The following is a 24001-nucleotide window of genomic DNA, read 5'->3' as shown; positions in this document are numbered from 1 at the left end:
TGCAAATCGATTCATGCCGAATTGGGGCCAGTTCACTTTGACTGTGAATCTTCACCCCTTAAATGAAGGGTCTGAGTTGAGGTAAAATTGAATCAGGCGCAATTCAACACAAATCAATTTGTGTGATTCAAGCAGCCATTTTTGTGGGTTTCCCCCCACTTGCTGATTGGTTTTCTGGCACTGACATCCAATTGGCTTGAGATCTCCTTGCTTCTTGGTTGCCTTGTTGTCATTCAAATCAAGTGTTGACATGGGCAACTAAGCCCCCATTGGCTGCAGGGAGGGAACACTTTTGGAAGGAATTTCAAAATGTATTCAAAGGGACTGGGAGGCAGGGTGGGGTTATGAAGAAGAGGATGCATCAGTTTGGGAAGAAAGTTTGATTTTGCAGTTTTCTTTTCTCAGCACTGGGTGCATGTTGTGCTATTGCTGCTATAACTGTCTTTGTCTCAGATTGACAAAGGGGAACAAAAAAGGAGGGAATTTCAAAATGTATTCAGAGGGTCTGGAAGGCAGAGAGAGTCATATCAATCAGGAGAGAAGGAAGGAATCAAGAAAGGTTTGATTTTGTGTTTTTCTTTTCTAAGCACTGAGTAGAATGTTGTGCTACCTATTGCTGCTATAACTATCTGGTTTCGCTGGATCTCAGATTGAGAGAGGCAGAACTTGGGTGCTTGCCTTCCTTCCTCGAGTTGTGGTTTGGTCTGTTTGTGAGATGGTGTTGCAGCAAAAAAAATGGTGACAGCTGTGTGTGTGTGCGCGCGCAATATTTATTGGTGATTGCTGTAATGAGCTCCATGTCTGGCCTCGAGACTAGCTTGTGCTTCACACACTGCTCTGGTCTGCTCTACAGTCTGCATTGCAAGCTATATTCCGTCAAAATATGGCTAAAGATGTTGCTGTAGTTGAGCTTAAGAATATGCTTGCTGGCTGCTAAGGGTGCTGCTGTTCTGTGGCAGCTGTTGCATGTAAGCATGGAGTCATAATTGTGTGTGAGAGCAACTTGTGCCAATGATGTTACTGCAGCGCAGGCACTGTGACTGGCAGTGGATTCTAGGTCAGTTATTCTTTTTTGGCCATCTTTGGACTGTGTGTTTGACAAAACATGTTCTGTGTTGGGAGGGACTGTGTGTCCTTCTGTTCTGCAGTGTTGTTTTTCAAGACAGGGTTGCAAAATGTGTGCACAGTGCACTCTGTTTGTTTCATTTATAGGGAACAATGGGGAATTCAAATCATCCAATTTTTCCCCATGGGTAGGTCCTGGGGACACCAAAGGGTTGGGTGGTACAGCATGATGGGTGCTAGCTACCACCCAACTCACAAAAGAAATGGGCAAACAGGTGATTTTTAATTCCCGCTCCCTAACCCCCCATAGGATCCTGTGGGTTTATTTTGAAAGTTTTTTTAAAAAATTGCCCACTTGCCTGTTACTTTTGTTGGTTGGATAGTAGGTAGCACCTATCATATTGTGCCCTACCACCCAAAACACTTTGGTGTCCCTGGGACCTACCCATGGAAAACAATGGGGTGATTCACATTACCCATTGTTCCCTATGTGCAGATCGTAAATTTTCTTGCAAATTTTCAAATGTTCATTGAACTGGCTGGCAATTGCTGGCTTGTTTGATGAATCAATTTGAATTTTTGTGATTCAATTTGAGGTTGAATCAAATAGCAAAAATCGATTTGTGCACACCTTTACTCTGAATCTACTGTACTGCCATGCAATTTCATTAGAAGACCCAGTATTGCAAGAAAGAAACAAATAAACCTTCTCTATCCACTTTCTCAAACCAGGCATCATTTTATAGACTTCTATCATGTCCCTCTTCAGTAATCCTTGCTTCTGATTTAAAAAGATCCAAACACTTTTTGCCTTTCCCCAAAGGGAAGGTACTTTGACCCTTTGACCAACATGATTACCCCCCCCTTTTTTTTTTGCACCCACATTTTTTTTAGATGCGACAAGCAGGACTCCACACAATAGGCAATATCCATAAGTGCCATTGAAATGAATGGGACGTAAGTTAGTTAGTCATAGCTAATTTGGATTAATCTGGATGAATATGATTCCTTAGATCAGGGGCGTAACTACTATTAGGCAGGGGGAGGCGGCTGCCTGGGGGCCCCCACGCCTCGAGGGGCCCCCAGAGGCAAGTCACATGTGAAGTGTGTGTGTGTGTGTGTGTGTGTCTGTGTATCAGCGAGGGGCCCATTTTAAAATTTTGTCTCTGGGCCCACTCCAGCCTCGTTACGCCCCTGCCTTAGATCCTTTCCAGTCTGGCCTCCAGCTTGGATACAGGATGGAAGCTGCCTTGGATGACCTATGCTGAGAGATAGACAGAGGGAGGATGACTCTGTTGATTCTTATGGACCTCTCAACAGCTTTCTGTACCATCGACCATGGTATTCTTCTGGGTTGTCTCTCTGGGTTAGGACTTGGGGGCATGGGAGGATCATACTTCGAAAGTGGTGCTGGGGGATGCCTGCTCCACCTTTTGGCCTATAGGGTGCAACAGGGATCAATTCTGTCCTCTATGCTGTTTAACATCTACATGCTCTGAACCGGGGCTTGGAGGCTGTTCTGGACTAGATGGAGGCAAACAAGCTGAAACTTAATCCAGATAAGATGGAAGTGCTCTGGGTTGGCAAAACGAATAATCTGAGTAGTGAGGTAAATCTGGTATTGGACAGGGTCACACTCCCTCTGAAAGACAAAGTCTGCAGCTTGGGAGTGTTTCTGGACCCGACATTTCCTTGGAGAAACAGGTGGCAGCAGTATGCAGATGTGGTTTTTACCTGCCATGGCTGGTACACCAACTGCGACCCTACTTGGAGAAGTCAGACCTGACCTCAGTCACTTATTCTTTGGTAATGTCCAGAATGGACTATTGCAATGCACTCTATGTGGGCGGGGTTGCCCTTGAAGTGTTCAGAAGCTCCAGCTGGTCCAGAATACTGCTGCAAAAATGCTCATGGGCACAAGTCAATTTATGAGTGTCACAGCCATCCTGTGGCAGCTTTATTGTTTACTAGTCTGCTTCCAGGCTAGATTCAAGGTGCTGATCTGGACCTTTAATGCTCTACACAGGTTAAGGCAGGGGTACCTGTTGGACCACATTCACCCATATGAACCTGCCAGGGCCCCCCTCTGCTCAGCATTTCAGGCCCTGCTCGTGGCCCCACCGCTAACAGAGATCCGACTGGTGGGGACTAGAGACGGGGCCTTTTGGGTTGTGGCCCCTTTGCTTTGGAATGCCCTCCCCGAAGAGCTTCACCATGCTCACTCCCTCACTGTTTTTATAAAACAATTTAAAACATCTCTTTGAAGAGGCTTTTAAATGTTTTATCTGCTGCTTATATCTCGTAGGTTCTTTAGATTTTATAGTTCTCAGTTTTTAGTTTTTTATTAATAACTTTTAATTTGAAACATTTAAAATATTTGTAATTATGTGGTTTTAGCCTGGTCTTGTAGCTCGTTTATGTTTTATTAATCTTTATTTTACATTATCTCTGTTTTATTAATGTCATGAGCAAGCATGTAGTGTCCTGGAGGGGCAGGGTATAAATGTTTTAAATAAATTGATGATGCCAGTGGTGCTTAGCCATGACCGACTGGTCATACCATCACATTATGAAACTGGCAGTTTAATTTTAAATACATTTCCTTATAATTCTTAATGTTGAGTATATCCTTTTTACTGCTGCTGTGCATGAATCAACCATTTCAGTGAGCGATCCATACACATGCAAACAGACATTCCTCCCCAGGATGTGTTTACTGTATAGTCATAATCATTTCAGCTCCCATCAATATATATATAAAATTGGGGGCCGACATGACATGCAGTGTATCATTGCAATGGGAGCAACTGTGGGAGTGCTGCTTGTGCAACTGCTTGTTCTCAACAGATTATTAGTGTCTTCCCTAGCAATTTAAATTTGGTTCCCAAGACCTTATGACCATATTTCCCAGTGTTGGAAGGACTTCTTCACACAATACATAATTAACTTGTAGAATTCATTCTCAATAGATGTAGTGATTGCCTCTAGTTTAGGTGGTTTTTAAAAAACTAGACAAATTTCTGGTGTACTTCAGCAGATTTAACCCAGCCTTTGTCTCAAAGCAAACCTATGTGAGGGGAAGAAAAATGTTGAATCATTCCCTCCATTCTTTCCCAACAAAAGCTGTTCCTTTAACTTAAGCTTTCCTGTTTCATCAGTAGCTGATTCGCTGCCACTGCACCATAATTTATTACAGAGTCCCCCCACCCTGGATTTGGGTGAATGTCCTGGGAGACTCTCCTTCTCCTTACTATTGGAAAAATACACAAAAACCTCCACTTGCAAGTCTACATGTGATGAGAAAACTTGGTAGAGTTGCTGAACAATCAAACTTGAGATGTGTGTTGCACCAGAGCAAGCCCTTCTCCCAGCCCTCCTTCCTTGAGTTAAAAATCCACTCAACAAGGCTGGTTAAGATTTGCAAAGAACAGAAAAATAAAAATAAACATAAACTGTATTCAAAATACTACAGACTGCTTCAGTCTGCTTCAGGCTCTCTCAGCTTTTAGTTACAGGATAAAGAAACACTCAGTAGTTGCAAGAAGAATTCAAAAAGCACCCCAGTTGCAAGGAACAGGGATATAGGAACCATTAAAAGCACCTTTAAAGGTTATAGAGACTTTTGCAGCACCCGGATGGATAGTTGGGCACAGGCTCAGTGTTTTTTATCTTGTTATGTTACAGATAAAACACAATAGAACAGTTGTAAGGATTTGCAAAGAACACAAAAGGAAAATAAGTTCCTGATGTGAACTAACTAGCAAACTTTCCCTAGGCTAAACTTCCCAAAGCCAAAAGCCCTTGAACACACCCCAAACGCCAGGAGAGAATTCAAGCTTCCTGCAATCCTGTCACTCAAGGATCTGCAGATGTCCTTCCATGAGAGAATTCTCCAGGCTAGCTGTTGACCATGAAGCAGCAAAATTCCATTGCTCCTCACTAAGCCTGCCACCCATCCTCTCTCACCTCCTGCCTAGCTGCTTCACCACAAAGACACGCTTCTCTTTCTGCCTCAAGGCCCTCTAGGTCCTGCCCACCATGTGCTGAGTGGCTGACCCCTAGCCTGTCAGTCACGACAGGGTACACTTCTGGTTCATTCTTTACAGGAAAGGAAAGCCTGTTACTGCCTGATCATTACATGTACAATCAATGGCTATGAGCCATGATGCTGAATGAAACATCCATGTTCAAAACTCATAAATGTTTTCCTGGCAGCTTGTCACCAGTTTGAAAAAAGTAACTGCAATAAGTAGCACTTGCCTCATTTGTGCTCCAGCTGCCTCACCCCCATGTACTGTAGTCAACAACATCTGGGATTCCCTGTTAGAAGGAACACTGTTCTGTGCCTTGTAGCACAAGTGCACCCTGTTGTGCTAGTGCAACACTAGTCTGGAACGGTGGTCCCTCTAAGTTTTCTCATCTGTGTGCGGAATGAGTTTTGTTCTGGGTGACAGAATCAAGGCAGTGTGTGCGCACCTGCATTCAGAATGGGGCCTTCCTGATTCAACCTGAGTGGGATCTAAAATTAACTGAGTGGACATCCAAAAACTTGTGACCGTGTGCACGTGCACATGCCTTAGAGGGAACAGTGGTCTGGAATGCAAGCTCCTGGCTCAGCACAGCTAGTGAATGCAACACGTTTCCACAAGCACAGCATCAATCTAGATGTCAGACAGCATGTCAGATAACTGCCCAAAAAGAGATTGAATGCCCTGCTTTATTCTGCCCTTCCAGTGGGATGAAACTGCAGCTTCAAAAACGATACTTTAATTTCTGCTTTGCTTGCATCTGACTTCTGTTGGAGAAACTCTTCAAGGGGGAAGAGCCTTCACAATATGAGAGGAAACATGCTTCATTTTTGGCATAGCTTTGTACATGTGATTGTCCACCTTATGTGGGCTAAGTTGTACATCTGTAGATCTCCACAAATGCTGGACACCCAGATAATCTGTGTATGCATACATGTGCACAGGTGGAAATGTCATGCAAGATGTATAAGCTAATTGCCCTCTGTATCCACTGCAAGTCCATCCTAGGAGTAACCCATTCTTTTAGCCCACAATATCACCTTTCCTGTCAAGAGATGCTGAGCCTAACCTAAAATTTAAAAACCAAATGCTAATGTAACGTGATCTCCTGAACACAATCACTTCAGCATCAGAAAAATTCCAGGCATACTTGGCAGCCCAGGGAAATCACTTTGTGGTGGACAATGTGGTTTCTGGGATCATAGACTATTTACATACGACAAATGCCATTTTGAACAGTGCGCATATTTAGGCCTAGAGGATGCTGGGGTATAATTTATGTCGCTCAGTGTATCTGTGGGAGTTATTCAGGAAAACTGCTGCTCACATACTTTTAATATACCAGTGTCCATTTCCTGTAGGGTAAATAAGTAATGAAAGGAGTTCCCCGATTTGTCTTTTGCTTCGCCTTCTAGAGACCTAGCAGTCTGTCTGTGGTGATAGCCAAAGAGGTCATTCACACAATCGAAAACTATGTTCTACCTGGGTTTGGGAACTGTGTGTACTCCCAATTTTTGATTGCGTGGAAGCAAGGTTAGAGGAAAACCTGGGTAGCTTTTCCTCCTACCTTGCTTCCACACAATCACTTCTCCCCAAGCTTTCCTCTAACCTTGCTTCCACACAATCACTTCTACCCAGGTTTTCCTCTAACCTTGCTTCCACACAATCAAAAATTGAGAGTACACACAGTTCCCAAACCCAGGTAAAACACAGTTTTCGATTGTGTGAATGACCTCAAAGGCTGTCTTGGAAGAGGCAGAGTAGAGAGAGGCTTGTTGGACTAATACTTCATCCTCATTCTCTCTCTCACTGAGAACAAAGCAGGCGTTAGATTGTATTAACATTTTTTTCAGTTTATCAAATACTTAACGTGAGTGTGACCTTAGATCTTGTGATGTATTGCCTGAAAAATAAATATTTCAAGTATGGATATTGGTTTGTTTGTTTATAATATTTGTATACCACCTGATATGTGCATCTCTAGGCAGTGTACACAATTTAAAACATGACAAATTAAAACAGAGGAAAAAAGATTTAAAACAATTTCACAGAATAAAAAGTTAAAACAATCTCATAGGATAAAAACAATTAAACAGTTTCAAATTTATTTTATTTAAAAGCCTGAGAACACAGATGTATTTTGAGATATCTCTTTGATGTATTTTGCAGCAAAGATAGATGGAGAGAATTCACTTCATTTGTATATTTCCCTCCCCCTTTGTAGTGCTCTTTTAATGCTTTAGCTGGTCTCGTGGTAGCAAGCATGAATTGCCCCCTTTGCTAAGCAAGGTCTGCCCTGGTTTGCATTTGAATGGGAGACAACATGTGTGAGCACTGTCATATCTTCCCCTTAGCGAATGGGGCCGCTCTGGGAAGAGCATCTGCATGTTTGCATGCAGAAGGTTCCAAGTTCCCTCCCTGGCAGCATCTCCAAGATAGGACTGAGAGAGGCTCCTGCCTGCAGCCTTGGAAAAGCTGCTGCCAGTCTATGCAGACAATCCTGAGCTAGGTCTGACTCGGTATAAGGCAGCTTCCCATGTTCCTGTCTAGTGGATTCTCTGCTTTTCTGTTCAGCTTCCTAGTTTTGAGATATAAGACAATTTATTACAACTACTTATATTTCCCACAATTTATTCTTCAAATTCTTTCCTGGACTATCTTATTACAAATGATCTGCCAAATTCTCTAGCTGATATACTGTGCAAGGGTACATAAACCCAGTAGCTGCATGCACACAAGTAATCCCATTGGAAATAATGGGCCTGCTCCTGAGTAATGTCATTTGTGCAGGGCTGGGGGTGTTTACTGGGCTGACATAACTTTGCATGGTATGTTAGCCACAGTGCTTTTCTCTTCTTTTTTAGTTTGGCAAGACCTGTATTTTATTTTAGCCTCCTAACTCTGTTGATTAGCCATGTTGGCATCTTCCTAGTGACACCTGCATGTTTCTGTAAGAATGCAGGAAGCACAAAGCATTTTGCCACCCTCCTCTGCTAGCCATAAGAACAGCCCTGCTGCATCAGGTCCAAGGCCCATGGTCCAGCATCCTGTTTCACACAATGGCCCACCAGATGTCTCTGGGAAGCCCACAGGCAAGAAATGAAGGCATGCTTTCTCTCCTATATCTTGCTTCTGAGGCTGGAGGTGGCCTATAGCCCTCAGACTAGTAGCCATTGATAGACCTGTCCTCCATTAATTTACCTAAACCCTTCTTAAAGCCATCCAGGCAGTTGGCTGTCACCACATCTTATGAATTCCATAAGTTAATTATGCATTGTGTGAAAAAGTACTTCCTTTTGTCGGTCCTAAATTGCTTGGGAATCAGTTTTATGGGATGACCCCTGGTTCTAGAGTTGTGAGATAGGGCAAAGTTTCACTCTGTCCACTCTCTCTGTTCCATGCATAATTTTATACCCCTCTATCATGTCTCCCCTTAGTCACCTATTTTCCAAACTAAAAAGCCCCAATGCTCTCACTTTGCCTCATAAGGAAGGTGCTCCAGGCCCCTGACAATCTTGGTTGACCTCTTCTGCACCTTTTCCAGTCCTATAATCATCTTCTTAAGATACAGTGACCAGAACTGCACACAATACTCAAAATGTTGCCACACCATAGATTTGTATAAGGGCATTATAATATTAGCAGTTTTGTTTTCAATCCCCTTCCTGTATAATGAAAATCTTGTTGTATACTAAACAGTAGAGCACTGGCGCATTGAAATGTTCTGGGATACTGTTTTCTTATATAATTTTCTTTAACTTTAAAATGACTGCATTATCAATGTTACAGTAAAAAAGTTACAATATTTCAGAAGTCAGCATGATTCAAGTAATCCAACTCAAATTTACATTTTGAACTGACAGAATACAAAGATTCTAGATCTTGCAATTAACATAATCAACCTAACAATGTAGAATTTGGCTGCTTGAAGAAGTTGAGATTTCCTAGTCCTGATGCTGAAGACAGCTGATGCTTTGCCAAACAAACAACAGAGAAGGGCTGGTTTAATTGGGGAACAGCAGCAGCTCCCAATCTCTTTTCATGCTTGGAAGGTTTGTGAGACCCAGGGCAGCAAGAGATGATTAACTTTTCCTAATGAATTTTCTTAATTAGTACTTTTTATTCCAAAAGCCAGAAAGAGAGAGGAGCCAATTTTTATCTCACTGGGTTGGAAGTCATGGCCAGGGTAGAAAAACAAAGCAATATACAGCCTGGTAGAAGAGGACTTAAATTATCATGACTCCATTGTCTAGAATACATCCTTTGCTGCAGAGGCACATATAGGAGGGTTGCTAGAATGATTAATTCTGAAATATTGCCAATATCAACTCCTATTACAATAGCACCTGATGGCCCCATTGTACAAGGCACTTTGCATACCCATATGGATAGCCCTCATTTCAAAGAACTGTCTTCAAGGATGAGACAAAATAACCGGTGGTGAACTGAGGCGCAGACAAATTAAGGATCCAGTTGTTCCAAGCAGAGAGAGTTGCCTCAGTAACTTTCATTAACGTTGACTCTCTGATCTTCAAATCACACAACAGGCATAAGCCTTATATGGCCGTGAAGCTCCTAAGTGCTTTCTCAGGCTTGTTAACACAAGGAATGTGGTTCAGAATGCTTTTATGCCACAATATATTACTTTCTGATGGTAACTTTGGTTTGGGTTTCTTAAAAAGACTCTCTGGGTGAATACCTCTGAGGCTGCTATACATCTTGGAATGAAATGTTTTGCACAGTGTCTAGGCAAATCTAATCCTGGATGTATAATGTTCAGGAATAAAGTGCTGCTGCATAAATTTTCTCATCCCTGCCTACTGACTCTTGTCTGGTAGAGGGAACATGACTGAGCCTTATAAAATGATGCACGGTGTAGAGAAATTGGACAAAGAGAAGTTTCCCTCTCCCATAACACTAGACTCTTGGGTCATCCAATGAAACTCATTGACAGGAGATTTCGGACAGACAAAAGGAAGCATTTCTTCACACAGTACGTAATGGAATTTGCTGCCACAAGATGTGGTGATGGCCTCTAGCCAAGATGGCCGCAGAAGTGGATTAAACACATTCACCGGGGGCCACTCAGAGGTCCCGTGGGCATGCACGGCAGCCTCCCAAATGACTGCTGCCACCGAAAACTTCCCGAAACGCACAGAAAATGCTGAAAATTATGGGGTGGGGGGAGGGGGAACATCAGGAGACTCCCCTCCCCTGTGGCCATGACAGTATCCACCCACCCACCCCGAGCCCAGCGATGGCAGTAAGTCTGCCTTATTTTTTACTTTTAAAAAACACACCTGAACTGGCCTGACTGGCAAGCCCTTGAGCTGGGCCAGTTTGATGTTGGACTAGCTTGAGGTTGATCTAGTTCACACATCCCTACCTGGCTGCCACAATTTATACCAACTGCAGTTTCTGAACTATGTGTATAAAGGCAGCCCCATATAGAGCACATTGCAGTAATCAAGTCTGGAGGTTACCAGCATATGTGCTACTGTTCTGAGGTCATTTATCTCAAGAAATGGACACAGCTGGCGTGTCAGCCAGAGCTGATAGAATTAAGCACCTCTGGCCACTGCTTCAGTGTGAGACACCAGAGACATAGGACAATTGCAGGGGCATAGGTCAGTAAGACTGAGGACTCGGGGCACTCACTGTTTTATGAAAAGTGCTAGGATGCATTTGGGGACAATGCCTGGGTTTTGAAGGGGGAGTTTGAAAGGCATTGTCCCAGTAAGCTGCCTAGAATTTGTTTCCCCACATTTTATTGAGGTCTAATTTCTAGGTTACATAGGATTCTCTATGTAAGATTTCTCCCCCCCCCCTTTTAAAGTTCTAAAATGTTTATGTACTTAATAAAGAAAGCAAAAATCAGATCAGACATAAAAAGTCAAATGTTCTTTGCTTACAAATAAGTGTGTATTTGTTTTCCAATAATCGATGAATGTGTGCCAGTTTGTTGAAAAGGCATTACAATTTTGTTTTTCTTCTTTAGTTTGGAAATAATATGTTAACTTGGAAGAAGAGCATATTCATGCATTTCATTCTCCCATTCATTTGAGCTTTTTCTGACCTCCAGTACTTAGCAAAGAGCATCCTAACTGCATTAATCATATAGTAGGATAACAGCTCATGAGAGGGTATAGGCAAGTTTTTTGTATAAACTGCCAAGAGTAAGGGTCTAAAGCTATAAGAAAGTTATGATTTCTAAGGGAAAACATCAGTAACAAAGATTAAATGCAGTAATAATGTTTATTATTCATAAAATAAAATGCCTGAAGACTATGTAATGTAAAATTTTATTTATTTATTTATTTAATACATTTGCATCCCACCCACTACCGAAGTCTCTAGGCAGTTTACAGCATAAAACAGACCGAGAATAAACCAAATCAAGAATTTAACAGTTAAAACATAAAACCAGATTAAAATATCTATACATAACTATGTATGTTACTGGATATTGTCATATTTAGCCATAGTTGTAAGATTTCTTGCTCCAGACTCGTATTTAGGAAGTTTGGGAAATGGCCCCTGTTGTCACTTTTTGTGCAGGTGCTGTCTTTGAAAATCTAACAATGCTAATTTGCAACTCTAGGGTTTGGACAAGCATCTTAATACCAAAATCATATTCACAAATTAAAAAGTGCATGCATCTAAAATTGGTTCTTGGATTAAATTCAGGAACATATTGCCATTAAATCCAGATGCCTCTTATTCACAGGCTGCTAGGCTGATGCAACAGGGAAGACAGAACAGCTGCAGGGACACAGGTCATTATGAATGAGGACTCAGGCCTCTCAGTTATGAAAAGTGCTAGTGATCATTTGGAGACAATGGGGCTATTCACACAGCCACGCACACGGTTGGGTAGGCAGCGGTTGGGTAGGCAGCGGGGGAGCCAGGGTTCAACCTACCTTCCCCCAGGTGACCACTCTGAGCCCCTGTGGCTTGCAAGCTGCAGCACGCAAGCTGCTCACATGACCAGCACTGCCAGGAGCAGCGCAGGTACATAGAGGCCAGGATTCATTGTCCCGGCCTCCAAGAATCCCATAGTGCCCTGGGGGATCCCCCCAGCAGACGAGCACTTTAGGCACCCATCTCAGTGTCAGCACGAGCTGCAAGCAGCTCACACTGAGACACGATCCCAGGAGCCAAGCTAAGGGTGCCCTTAACCTCAGCTAAGAAACAGGCTCTTTGCCGTAGCATTGCCAGCATCCGCGCAGACCTCGGCAGTTTCCACGGGCAGCCAAGCCCAGGCCTGGCTGATCATGAGAACAGCCTCAATGCCTGGGTTTTGAAGGGTGAGTTTGGAAGGCATAGTCCCAGGAAGCTGCCTGGAATTTTATAATTACTTCCTGGATTGTTATCAGGAAGCAGGAGATGGAAAAGAAGGTGAGGGAGTTTTCTGCCCTTGAAGAGATGTTGCTGACATTTGTCAGATGCTTTAACAAAGAGAATTAAACTCTACACAGGTGTCCTGGATTCAAAGCATTCCTCAGCCAGGCCTGATTTCATTAGGAAAGGTGTCTAAATGCCAGCACATCTCAGTTCTCTGGCAGCCAAAAGAGTATTTGACAGACAAACTGTCTTTAATTAAAGCAGGTCGGATTATCCTGTGCTTTGCCACTCATGTTATCTCTGGAGGGATACAAGGAAGACAGCTTCAAAGGAGGGGGCTGCAGTGGGGACTTTGCATAGTTTGCAGAAGGTCTTGAGTTGGGAAAGATTGTTCCTTTTGAGATAATTCCCAGAGTTATTTAATTAACTGTAATATTCTAATTAATTAATTGCACTATGGTTGGCCAATTCCCTTCAAAAGGGGGGAAAAAGTCTCAGAATATTGTACTCCCACTGATCACACAAAAAGTCAGAATTGATTTTGTAGAGCTGCATGAAAACTTGCAAGTTAAGAAAGTACAAATCACAAAACATTTTGGCAATTGAAAATGTGGATTAATTTCAGAATCAAGATATTGTAATAATATAATTTCTGCCCCAAAATCCCCCCCCCCCGAATAAAGAATGTGAAAACCTACTTTCAGTATGCCTTCTTTATAAGAGACATATGTTAAAACTGAAGTTGCATTTCCTGATCTGCTGGGTGTCCCTCTGGGAATTTTCCTCCAACAAGTCTAGAGACCCTTATAGTCTCCAAACTCTCTGACACCATTCTGAACTATGTGATTCCAGTGTGGTAACACTGTAGTAGTTCGCTTGGGAAATCTCCGATTAACATCTTAAATGATCATGTGTTGTAAAATAAATAGTTGGTCCAAATCTGGAATAAAAATAAAAGCAAAAATTTAATAATTGAATTATGGAATTCAAGCAAGAATTCCATAATGGGAAGAAATCTGTTTTTGAACCAGTCTTAGTTTTATGAAAGATAAAACTCTGGCAACAACTCTTAATGGGTTGTGTGGCATATCTGGGGAGTTCAGTGCTCCTCCATTTAACAACTATGATTAGGGCTGTGTGGCTTCTGCAAATGCAAAGAACAACGTAGATACCCCTGCTAACTGGGTGGCTCTCTTATATTTAGGAGGGAGATGTCCCTACTAAATGAGGCGGTTACTGATATCTCCCTTGTGCTTCTTTTTAGATGGTGAACACATTTGGGATAGGGAACCATCTTCTCATTCCATTTTCTGTGTTAACCATTTTAAGGATATTTTTGTTGTTGTTGAAAAGTGTTCTAAAAATATTCTTAATACTAATAGATGCTGATATAAAATTCTGCATCCTGGAAACTCAGCATTCATTTTTTATCTATTAAAAAATATACTTCTAGCCCTTAAATCTGCAGAGATAGTGTTAGAAGTGTGTATGTGAGATGCTTGCTGAAATTTCAGAAGCTGCAGCAAGATTTCCAGTGGACAAGGTGTAGGGCTTCAGCACCTGACATAGCTCTTTGCCCTTCCTGTGACTAGCAGAAGCAGTTGTGCAAAGTGTGCAACTATTTGCATTTTAAGCCAGTTTCAGAATCCAGATTTTCTTTGTACAAGTGTTTTTAAAAAAATGCAAGATGTGCAGAGCCCAGCATCAAGTCAGTGATAGTGTCTGCTGAACTTGTAACTGAAAAACAAACAACCCTAACTAATAGGGCTGATTAGAGAGCCAGTGGTTAAAGCATTGGACTGGGGAGACCCAAGTTCAAAACTCTCTTCAGCCATGAAACTCGGTTGGAGACTCTGGGCTAGTCCTTTATCCCTATTCATATACTGCACAAAAGTACAGCCATGTAGCAGCCAAAGATTTAGACTATTTGTTTACTTTCATTTTTATTATGCAAAGTTTTTATTATCCATCTCTAAACATGTGTCTGTTCCTAAAAGAAAGCAAAAGGCAACATTTATATTTACTTTTTGATTTATATTCTGCCTTCCTCCAAGGGACTTGGGGTGGCAAACATAGTTATTCCCCAACTCATTTTATTGTCTCAACAAATTTGTGAGGTTTTAATGAAACTATTCTGGAACGCTGGCATAACATCCCGAGACTACTTTGGGCTCGTGTGGGGAATTAGCGAGATTAGAGTGAACAGTCCATTACAGTATCAATTTGTGCAAAGCTTTACTCTGGAAATAATGGCTTGAGATAGGAATACAGTACAATCAGATTTATTTAAGGATTATTGGGGTACAGAAAATGAAAAAGATGGTTAGGCAATTGATAAAGGCAATAAAATGTTAACTAGCAATGTAAATCAAGGACTCAAAAAGAGGCATTTTTAGCTTAAAGGTCCAAATTGTGATTAAATTTAAAGCTTGCCAGAGAGAGAGAGAGAAAGAGAGAGAGAGAGAGAGAGAGAGAGAGAGGACCTGGAGTGCAGATTTAGGAAGGAGGAGAGAGCATGGAGAGATTGTTAGTATACCTTCTTCCAATTCCCTTGGGGTGTCTGTCACCTTTGTGGGATGGGGAATGCTGGGGCTTTTTCCCAGGGACCAAGCAGAAGGACGGGGTAGAGGGGAGGCAAGGATGCCACTCGCAAGCCAGGGATCCAGGAAAGTGGCTCAGGGTTAAAAACAAAAACAAAATTTGAAAAAGGAGCACACCAAGGAGTGGGGCTCAGGGTTAAAATAGACATGCCTTCAGGCCAAACACGGGTCATACCTCCTCATTGCAGGGGCTGACATTCATGGTTTTATATACCTCCTTGACTCCAGAGCCTCTAGGCAGTTAACAAAAGAATACATGCCTTTTGATTTAATCAGGAGTGTGTGAAGTCTTGAAAGACAAGGGTTTGAAAAATCTGTATGAGGCAGAGTGAATGGGTAAACTAAAAGCTTATCTTGTGGGTCAGGAAGACCTTCTAGGTTGTGGAAACTGGAATGCTTTTCACGCTAAGGAGCCTCTTCCCTAGTCTGGGCCAAACCATTGATAGTAAGGAGGGAGTGATACAGCCATATCTCAGTTCCTTTTGAGGTGATTAGTATAGCCCTTCGCCTTACTTAACTCATGTCTTACTCAGCTAACATCCATCTCTGTATTGCCAAATAGCGAGGAGTTACCTTTCAGTCATATGTCATGCCTGACCTGGGGTAAAGTCCCACCCCCATGCTACTAGTACTAAGCGACTAACTGAAATGCCAAATATAGGCATTTGTTATTGATTTTATTTTATTTATATACCCTATTTATTTATATACCCTTCCAAAAATGGCATGTGGAGGGCTCATGATCCTGTGAGTCCAGATAGCCAAGATGGAGACTGCAAGCCTGCAGTTACAAACCATATAGTGTGGTGCTGCTTGTAGCCCCCAAACAGGCGGTTCTCATAACAAAAGTAGGTTTTCTGCAAGAGAAAAACTGGTTCATCGTCACCCAGTAAACTTTATGGCTGAGTAAGAATTTGAATCAGGGTCTTCCCAAGTCCTAGTTCAACATTCCATCCACTAAACCACCAGGCTCTCCTACAACATTGAGTCATAAAACTCCTTTTCCAGAAGATTGTTATTGTTGAAATAGTATGCTAGATGCACCTGCACTAGTTTTGTTCCTCAGTCATTCAAGCAATAATATTTATAAAGAGGCCTGAGCTAGGGTTGCCAACATTATGTTGACTAAATATGGGACACAGTGGGGGGGTCAGGGGCAGAGTCTCGGGGGTTAGGGTTCATCTCGGGCGTGTGGCTTGGCCCCAAGTGGGAACTCCAGGAGGATTTTTTTCAGGCTGGCCTGGGGAGGGCAAGGGTGAGTGGGTTCCAGTGGGAAGAGAAGCAGGAGGAAGAGTTGTCTGTGTGGAACTGGCACATATGTATAACTTGTGAGGACGAAATGGAAGTTGTGGGATAGGTGCCCCCTTTGCTCTGTGTAGAGAGGAAAGGCTCCCAGGAGCTCCCTGGTTTGGCGCCTCTGAAACTGAGAAGCAGCCCTGGCCAGGGAGCAGGATTTGTACCTCTGGACATGTCCAGCCGTTCCTCCCCAGCATGTGCTCCCCTCACCGCTTGAATATGGGATGCACCACCCTTGCCTTGCTGCCACCTAACTCCTCATCTTAATCCTCTCATCACCCCCACCCCCACTTTTCTCCTCCTCTCTTCTTCATCCCCAGGCCCATCAAGTTGCCCGCTCCTGCAGGCATGCAAGAGTTTTCCTCTCTTGCCCAAGAGAGGAAAGGAAACCTCCCATTCCCTCACTGGCCACGGAGCCTGCCAGGAGCTCTCGTCTTCTCCCCTCACTCACCGCCGGGGAGTGGAGTGGAGGTTTCTCTACTGGCATGGGAGGAAACCAGGGGCGTAACTAGGGGAAACAGCGCCCGGGGCAAGCACTGAAATTGCACCCCCGCCGCACCCCCCCCGCACCCCCAACCTACATCTGACTGTGTGGTAATAATCACTCTGGTATTTATGCAAAAATAATCCAAGACAAACTGGGATGTACAGAAAGGAGTGCTCAGTGCCTACATGCGCAGAGCGCCACATGATAGATTGCTTCACATGGTGCAGAGCTGCGTTTCCTGGTACTGAATGCAAGTAACATTAAGCAAGTAACATTAAGCTGTGTTTTTTTTAATTGGCTGTGAAATCTTGGCTTCTGTTTTTCACCATTCAATAATCCACGCAATTGTTATTACTCTATCAGTGTGCATGCTTCTTTCCAGAGTCCCATCAGCAAAAAGACTGCTCCCTGCCCCAAAGAGTGCTCCATTTACATCTTTATTGTGAGCTTATTCTGTTCAGCATTACATGTATGAACTAGGCTTTAGAATTATTATTATTATTATTATTATTATTTATTATACATTTTATATCCTGCCCTTCCTCCAAGGAGCCCAGAGTAGTGTACTACATACTTGAGTTTCTCCTCACAACAACCCTGTGAAATAGGTTAGGCTGAGAAAGAAGTGACTGGCCCAGAGTCACCCAGCTAGTTTCATGGCTGAATGGGGATTTGAACTCGGGTCTCCCCAGTCCTAGTCCAGCACTCTAGCCACTATACCACACAGGCTCTAATTAGTTACTAGCATACACAAGAAAAACCTTGAAACGTTTGCTGTGATTTCAGAAAACTACCCATTCACACATGCAAGTTATCAAGAGATGGATACTATATGGAGTTCAAGCTACCTAGCATATGAAGTATAAGGGAAGGACTGGAAAGAAACATTATGGAAAAAGAGAGTCCAAGGCATGGCACATTTTCCATACAGTGATGCTTCTAAGTGATTTAATTGGGCCAGGATCCCACAGCCCTTTAAGCCCATGCTTACACATCAGGGATTGGGGCTCCCACCACCCAAACAGCTTATTATGTTGCATCACAAGCCATATTTGAAACTACCCCAAATCTCTCAAGTAGCTTATTAGCTGTTGGAAAGAGGGGGGAAAAATATCCTTTTACAGCATCGCTGTGTAACTCTCTGAACTGCAGCTTAAGGCTTCTAGGTTTAGAAAAAGCAGGATGAAAGGGAAAAAATAAGTTGATTGTTCTTTCCCATTCCATGGAAAGCTGGTATTTTTCCTCTCTGACTTGGAGAAAAAGTGACCATCCAGGAATGGTGGCAGTAGCAGTAGCACCTACTTCATTTCGGGTTTCTAAAGCAAAGAAAATTTACTAGCTGGGGGTAAATTCACCCACCGCCTCCCAGCAGCCCTTTCTTATGCATGTTTACTCGCTGTGGCGGCACCTGATCTAGCTTTTTAAAGTTCTCTTTTTATTATCTGCAAGGAGTAATCATCTATCACGCCCCCAGTGCGCTGTAGTAGGAGCCCTGAGTGGCTTCCTTCCTTCGCCGCCACTCCCCTCCCCTCCCCTCCCCTCCCCGTCCCTCGCAGCAGGCTCTTCAATGAGTGAAAAGCGTTCTTTAGAAGGGAGATAAAGGGGAGACGGGGAGGAAGATGATGAGGCAGCAAAACCAGAAGTCAGCGCGGGGCGCTTTTTCTCGGAGTGGGGGAGGGAAAGAGTGAGAGAAAGAGAAGGCAGGCAGTGCAAGGCAACAGAAGGCGGCGCCCCGTGCCCCAAAGTGCATGAATCAAATCCGGCCCACACCACCGGCCAGCCAGGTGCAATGCCAAGCCTGCCCCCGCCCGCCCGACCAAGTTCACTGACTGTACACATCACACACCTTGTCCTGGGTGCTTTATGTATGTTGCTGTTATGCAGCCGGCAACTGAATCCCCCTAGTGCCTCAGGCGGCGGCAGCAAAAACGCTCCCGTCGACGGTCGCTCCGAGTCCGACTCCGAGTCCCTGCCTCGTCACCGACGCACGTGCTGCAGACGGCGAGCTGGGAGGAGGACACACCAGCACCACGCATGCGCGACTGGTGGCAGGGCGGGGACTGGGTGCGGAGCGGAGTACTTGCTGTATGCTGCCTGTGACGAAGATTGAGTCGACGGCAACAAGCAGGCAGGCACTGCGTGCATCTGCAGTGCAAACTTTAGGCGCCCACCGCGCCAGAGCCGAGCAATGGGGGGGCGGGGGGCGGTGCCGGGACCGGGGGAGGGGGCGCCACGCCACCACCACACGGACCGGAGCGGTCGGACTGCTCTGCTGCGCTTAAAAAAAAAACCCCAGGAAAGCCAGGGGATCGGTGGGGACACTTTTTGGCGCCCCCCACGTGACCAACCAGGGTGGCGCCCGGGGCACGTGCCCCCCTGCCCCCCCTATCGTTACGCCTCTGGAGGAAACCACCCATCTTCTGCCCTCACTTGCCACTCTAAGAGCCTGCCAGGAACGCAACAAGGGAGGGGCATAATGGCTGCAGGCACAGCGCTCAGTGAGACTGCTACGCGCTGTGTTCCTCATTGGAGCCTGCAGCAATGCAAGGGCTGCCAATGGGCTTCGTCCCTGCAACAAACTTCTAAAGGCAGCACTCTAATGGGTGCTCCCCACCTGCCATTCCTGCTAGCCACCTTGCCCGCCTGCGCTGCTCCTCCTCCCGGGGCACATATTCACCACAATCTCCATGGCAGAGCCAAAATGCGGGGTAAATGGTGTCCCAGATGGGACAACCATTTCGCCCTAGAAATGTGGGACATCCTGTGTCGTATGGGATGGTTGGCAACCCTAGCCTGAGCTAAAACAGAAGTTTAGTCAATACTATACAGAGACTCAGTATTTTTGCTGACTATGATTATGATAGCTACAATCTCAGGTGAAGTTGCTGGGATGGGTATCTAGTGTTTATCTGTGGTGGGTTTATTTCATTGGCATTCTTAACTGACAGATACCAGGGCAGTATCTACAAGACATAATCAAATCTGAGAGCCACAATATTAAATTATGATTTAATGGGGTCATAAGACTAGATTGAGTCTAGAGATCATCTGGTCCAATCTCTGAACCAAGGCGGGATCCCTTTTGACATACATCCACATTGGATATTAATCCCACCTTTCCCACCTTGTCCCGTTTATATGTGAACCGCTGTAGGATGCTACGACTCCTGAATAAGTTGCTAGTGCAGTGCTGTGAACATTTTGCTTCTAATTATTTTTGTTAGATCCCCTACCCCCAAAAGAATATAAGCAGATCAAAGAGTAACAGATTTGTCCATTTATCCTCCTCTCCACGCTGCACCATGCTTTATTGCCTGATCCAAGTACATAGATCAATGAGCAGTTGGGAGGGTTGGACTTAAATAGGATTTTCCTGATACCTCAGGGAGTCCTTTCGAAATGAAGGAGCCCTCCAACCCTGTCCTTTTTGCCATGTTGGCATCCAGCATGTGTCTATACATAGCACACCTACTTTGCTGATAAGTGGAGAGTCATGGATTGTAAAGGGTCTTAATACTGGATTAACCAAGACAAAAATATGTGTTTCTATCCATTTCGGAACCTTTACAGGACAAGTCTGTTCTGGAACTAGCTTTGAGAAAAAGGGGAAAGCTGCCTATAGAAAAAGGAACAATCCAGAATCTTGTTTAATTAGTTAATGAATAGGTGCTGTTGGAGGGCATGAGAGTATGTTGTTCTGTCATGTGAAGTCAGAAGAGTAGCAATTAAGGAGCCAGAACAAGCAGGCAAATTAAGGAAAGGCAAGAGCTGTTTTCAATAAATAGCACTAGATCAGAGGATTTTTAGAAGAAATAAAAAGAAAGTATAGCCAACACAAAAATCCAAGCACGCATTATTTACTGTATCATCCGTTGGAACTTACTGATGAAAGGAGAAATCAGATGCTGATGTTACGACATTATCGAAAGAGCTGACCCTGCAAGTTGGGAATATTATACTGCAATTAGCAGAAATGGCATGTAGATCATTATGGAAATTGGTCGACATAAAACAGATGTGCAGTCCCTCCACCCTCCATCCAATCTGGGGCAAACACCATCACCTTCAATTATAGTGTTTAGCCTTCCTCTCTTCACCTTGTGCCTAAATACTCATTCTGCTTTGTTTTAGTTTTCAGTCTACATGGTAACTGCATGTGTATTATACTTCCTTTCTCATGTATGTTCACTGGGCAGGATCCAGATTAAGTTGACCATGATGAAGCACCATTGAAATAAATGAGACACAACTAACTTAAATCCTATTAATTTCAGTGGTGCTTAGTCAAAACTAACTTAATATTTGCAACTGCTAAATTAATCCCACCAAAAGTGGCTGCATAAAGTATTGATTTTAACCTGGTTCAGTTATTTTGTTTTGTGATTTGTTATGTATTTAGTGTTTATATTATTCCATTTGTAGCAATATAAATAGATTGCTAATTCTATGCAATCTCAATTTCCTATGCTCCTAAACTGTGACTCAACAACAGTATATATAATATTGTAGGCTGGTTCACACAGCCGGTAAAATTGGAATAGGAGGGAGACTACCATGATTTGTGTCATCATTAGAACACACACAATTCCTTCCAGCCCAAGTTATTACCAGCTGGGCTACCCAGCTTTTTACCGAGGGTGGAGGAGAAAAGGGGCCTCCTACCCTGTTTTCCCAGTCGTGACAACCCTTGCACTTCTTCTGCCCATCTGTTGGCACTCAGCACACCCTGCCCCACATGGAAGCCATAGAGAGCTGTGCATACAGTGGACACAGTCAATGGATGTGCATGTGCTGTTCTGCAAAGCATACTCTATGGTTCTGAAGCTGGAGCAGCTTTGGGAGGGCTGAATCTGCCTCCTGCTCCTGCATGGCCAATAGGAGGGCAGCCACTGAAGCTTTTCCAGTCTGCTGACAATGTAAAGCATGCTGGGAAGGCATAGAGGCCCTTGGAGGATCTTTTGTGGACAGGCGGGGCTTGCAGCTGCCAATTTCACTGTCTGAGTCCTTGGCAGCCATGCTTGTGTGTTTGCTGAGTTTGCAGATCCAAGCTGGGGTACTGCTCTTGTGTTACTGACAAGGTAGCTGCTCAGCTGGGCTCCTACCTACCCCCCAGATGTTTGTGTGAATGAACCTTGTGTGCACTCCTCACTTCCTAGTGTGCTGCGAAGCTCCAGGGTTGCAGCACTACTCAGGTTCTGGCTCCCATTGGAGGAGAGATCACTGAAAGCTTGTGTTATTTATGGTATTTTTGGCTTGTTTGGTTTATTTACAAATTTACTTTGAACCTTAGATGGAGTTGACCAGCAGGCACTCCTACAAGCAGCATCAGAACTGTGTTAGCCAAATCCTAGGTAGGTGGAGAGGAGATTGATTGTCTGAGCACCAGGCCAGCACCATCCAACCCAGCATTTGTACCCAGCATTTTATCAAGAGTGAACCAAAAGTTGTCATCACCAGCTCTGAGCTTGCAGATGATCACTCTCCCCTCCTCCTATCTAGATTTTTGTTAACACAAAACTGAAAACCGGGAGCACACACAGTTCCTGAACAAATGTCCTACTCAGTTTACAGTTGTGTGAACTGGCTGTGTGTCTCTATGGCCTGTTTCACACAATTGTTTGAATCTAGGTTTAACGTGGGTTTCTAACATTTGCATGATTGGGTGAATCCATGCCAAGGTGGGAATCTTAGATTCCTCTCTGGCGCTAAACCACCTTGGTATGAGTTCACACAATCACACTAATGTCAGTAACACACATTAAACCTAGCTTCAAATGATTATGTGAACCAAGCCTCCGTCTGTCTGCTGAAGTTGCCTGTCTGCTGTTTCTTTTCACTGACCCAGCACACATGTCTGGCGGTCTCACACTCACAGCAGCCACTCCATCAAGTGGAGGTATATCTCCATTTTAAAAGGCGTTTATGGTTTTTGTCATTCAGGATACTTGAGGACCATTAACATCCCATTCAGAAACATCCTCTGACCTCCTAGTGAGCATTCTGTGACCTCCTTTCAGTCAGCATTCTGCCAAACAAAGAGATGGCCAAGTAGCCATTATCTAATCTGCAACAATAAGAAGCAAAGACAAAGAGTTTGAAGTGAAGTTCTAAGATACTTAATTAAAAGCTGTGATTCAATTTCTGCTTATTGTCAAGTACCAGTGCTTTGCATTTCAGAAACTAAAATTCTGAATTTTCCAACTGTTGGTGGAAATATACCATTTAGAGCCAGGATAATAGAAAAGGTTAAAAAAATCCTGATATATGAACTAAAATGAATACACCACTTCTCACCCAAGAAGGATATCAGAGAGAGAAAGAGAGTCTCTCACAATCAAAATAAAAACAAGAAAAAAGGGGGGGAAGTAGGAAAACCAGTCTGCTAGTTCTGAAATATGCTACTTAGATACTCAGGAACAAACTTGGTTGTCTGCACATGCTCATAGCCTGAGTGCCCTCCTTTGCTGGTGAATTTGAAAAGCATGCTTATAAGTTGGCTTATGAATGTTTTTTCAAGCCCTAATATCTAGGGATGTGCACAAAGCGTTTCAGTGCTGCTAATTCGAGGCACTGAAACACTTCGAACTGCCCCTGATGTATTGTTTCAGCAGGAAGCAAGTGGGTGCAAGGAAGAAGGCAGGTCTTGCCTGCCCCTCCGCCGCTCCTCCACTGTTTCTCTGCTGCCCCACCGCAGCGCTGCCTGTTCTGAAAGGCCACGCCCTGTGCAGCTGCTTTCTGCTTGAGTTCCGTGTTCCCTGCAGGTGCAGGGAACAAAGGAGGAGCAACAGAGGGGCAGGTCAAACCTGCCTTCCTCCTTTTAAAGTGCCCACTCTCCACCTCCCTCCCCTGCTCACTGCAAGAGATGCTTCATGCATATCCCTATTGTTTGTTCACTAGTCAAGCTGGTTTTGTGAGTCAGTAGTTGATAAGTGTGATGCCAGCAGTAAACAGATTATTTATTTTATTTTTATTTTTTTAACAAATTTTTATACCGCCCAAAACGTACGTCTCTGGGCGGTTTACAGCAAAAACGCAAAAGTTAAAACATTAGTTAAAACAGATAAATGACGACAAAGAAATTAAAACACTGGTTAAAATAAATGACAGCAAAAAGTTAAAACGTCACAACAATTTAAAACCTTAAAACAATATTTTAAAACCAAGTTAAAACTATTAAAACA

The sequence above is a fragment of the Hemicordylus capensis genome, chromosome 2, assembly GCF_027244095.1.
Source record: "Hemicordylus capensis ecotype Gifberg chromosome 2, rHemCap1.1.pri, whole genome shotgun sequence".
Classification (NCBI taxonomy): Eukaryota; Metazoa; Chordata; class Lepidosauria; order Squamata; family Cordylidae; genus Hemicordylus; species Hemicordylus capensis.
This window is presented reverse-complemented; position numbering follows the sequence as displayed.